At 42.7% G+C, this 3,024-nt stretch overlaps 1 pseudogene; it reads left to right on the top strand.

The window, feature by feature from the left end:
• Positions 1-2,664: 2,664 nt before the first annotated feature.
• Positions 2,665-2,782, top strand: LOC126427776 (5S ribosomal RNA; annotated as a pseudogene).
• The last annotated feature ends 242 nt before the right edge of the window (positions 2,783-3,024 follow it).

Here is a 3,024-nt window from a genome sequence, read left to right as displayed (position 1 = left end):
AAGATGATCTTCTCATTGGTTAAAAGCTACAAGACTGAAAGCCTGTGGCTTAATGAAGTACTAAAGGACTTGGATTCAGCTGGGGTCTCTGATCTTGAGGTAGAAGATCGATGCAAATTTTGTGCTATGGTAGAGTCTTTGACCCCCACCTCCTAGAGTCCCTAAACATCGGAAGCCCCTTTCACAGCAGAGGAAGGAGAAATTATCAGCAGAGCTCAAGAGACATTGGGAACGGAAGAGAGCATCGAAGAAGAACTAGACATAAGCGCTCCTTAATGGTCTTAAATCAATAATAATTACTGTAGTGCAGTGTCACACATTTTATTCGATTTCTCACCCAAAAATTAGAAATGGAATGCAAAGAAGCTAATATCTGGACTCATTGTGGCTCTATCCCAGTATGTGATCACACAAGAAGACACAAAAACTCGTATAAAATTATCGCTTCGAGACTACTGCGCACAAAGACATACAAAAACAAAGCAAACAAGTTTCGTAAATCACGTCCACAAAAATGCAATTTAAGTGAGCATAGGTTTTTGCAATGCTGACCCACAACGCCGATTTACTCACAACGCTGCAATATCACTGCACATAGAACATAGCAATAAGGCGAAAAGATCGAAAACACTTTTACATTCGCTTCAGCACAATTACATTGCTCGCAATCACACTACTTGTAGCGAAAGTAATTAACCATGCCCTCTGTGCAAGTGCAATGTAGTGGCAAAATATATCTTAATTTAATTGCACAGGTTGGCAAGTACTGTGCAAGATTGGCGAGCAGTCAGCTGCAGACAGAATACACTGCCTTATAGAAACATGAAAAACTGATAACATATCGACAGTCTGGAAATACCTCCGCATACACCTTCTTCATAAAAAAGGCAGATGAAAAGGTACTCTCCTAAGTAATGTCGAGAAGAGTTGATGAACAGACTGATCACCTCATTGGAGAATATCAAGCTGGTTTCCGAAAAGCCAGGGTATGCGTGGAACAGATTTTCAATCTCAAGAGCATTTTGAGAATTAGAGCAATAAGAAGCCAGAACACAGTAGTAATTTTTGCGGACTTCGAAAAAGCTATACGATTCTGTCGACAGCGTCTTAGAGGAATACGGAACTGATAGAAAGACGAGGCAAAAAGGGACGCCTGAAAGAAACTCTGACAGACATCATCTCGAAAGTTAAGTTTTTTGGAGCAATCTCAGGCAAAGAGACGGATTACCTCCAGTTCTCTTCAATATCATCCTGGGGAAAATAATGAGAACCTGGGAAGGAGCCCTGAAGTTCGAAGTAATAAGTTGAATACTCCTTGGGAAGACAGGAAACAACTTGGAAAATCATGTGTTTAGCTTTTACCGATGACAGTGCCCTTTTAGGCAGAAACTGGAAAGACGCGCAAGACTGGAAAAACTGGTCTCAGAGTCTCATATGAAAAGACGGAAATATGGAAACGAGACACCAATGAGAGAAATAGTTGAAGGTAAACTATGTAAAGATTAGAAGGACGGATAAATTTAAATACTTAGGAGAATGGGTCCAGCCGAATGGGCTGTATAAAGAGGCAGTCAAAAGAAGAGGCAGAACATTACACCTTACTTACATATTAATACAGAACAGACGCAACAAACGAGCGATATCCTACAAAACCAAAATCAGACACTATAATTCAGTTATAAAACCGGAAGGTCTCTGTGTTTCGAAATATCTTAGATTAAATACAAAGGGGCAGTTGGCAGAATCTGAAAAGAAGGAAAGGAAGATTCGCAGGAAAATTTTAGAACCTCAGAAGACTACTGAATAGAAGAACCTGAAAAACGAGGAGCTCTACAGATACACAGAAAACAACGCACAACGCGGAAACGACGCCTAAAATTTTATTTAAACCTGGGAAGAATGGAATATCACGACTGAGCAAAAATATCTTCGGTTAAATCACACTCTAAGTGAGTAGATGAGGGCAAAAGAGATGCGCATGAAACTGGCATTGCGCTAGAGATGATCCAAAACAGAGAAGAATTGAGAGACAAAGTCAACAGCATAAAATCATTTGAAGAGAAATCAGTAATGAGAAAGTCCAGACATTACATTTCGAAGGAGGAGAGAAAGAAAAGATGTGAAAGAATGAAGAGATTCTGGGAAGAGAGGAAAAGAGAAGCCAAGCTGGCCAAATTAGGAAGAGAAAAATTATTTTTTACTAATTCTTTAGACATTTAATTACAGAATTCGAGACAGGGAACAGATTTCAGTTCAGTTTACTGAACGGTCAATCTACAAATCTGAGTGGGGACCAACTGAGATACAGTCGTTCGCCAGCATGTCACCGTAGCTGTAGACTCGTAGAAAGATGTTCCCAGCGCCTCGGGCTTCGTTAATGAGGGAATCCAAATTTCATTAATTGCACTGCATCCCGTCGAGTAATGGTATGGGCATATTCTCCATAAATATAATCCTCTTCCATATCACAGTCACAAAATGCTCAGCACTCTGTCACACGTTCTCTCGCATTCCTCGCTAGCCGTATCCCTACGGTGCCCGCAACATGATAACGCAAGACGAGGAAGCGAAATAGGAGGGTTGAGAAAGCATGAGCACTACCTGCTGCTCCGCATCACGTTCAGATTTCTTCAGATGGTTTTGAACGGTCCCTAATGGTTCCGAGCCAACGGCCTTGCCGCAGTGGTAACACCGGTTCCCGTCAGATCACCGAAGTTAAGCGCTGTCGGGCTGGGCTAGCACTTGGATGGGTGACCATCCGGTCTGCCGAGCGCTGTTGGCCAGCAGGATGCACTCAGCCCTTGTGAGGCAAACTGAGGGGCTACTTGATTGAGGAGTAGCGGCTCCGGTCTCGGAAACTGTCAGCGGTGTGCTGACCACATGCACCTCTGTATCCGCATCCAGTGACGCCTGTGGACTGAGGATGACACGACGGCCGGTCGGTACCGTTAGGCCTTCATGGCCGGTTCGGACGAAGTTTAGTTTAGTTTAGCTAATGGTAAAGGAGGACGAAAATCTAATAGT

This window comes from Schistocerca serialis, chromosome 1 (genome assembly GCF_023864345.2).
Source record: "Schistocerca serialis cubense isolate TAMUIC-IGC-003099 chromosome 1, iqSchSeri2.2, whole genome shotgun sequence".
Classification (NCBI taxonomy): domain Eukaryota; kingdom Metazoa; phylum Arthropoda; class Insecta; order Orthoptera; family Acrididae; genus Schistocerca; species Schistocerca serialis.
This window is presented reverse-complemented; position numbering and strand designations above follow the sequence as displayed.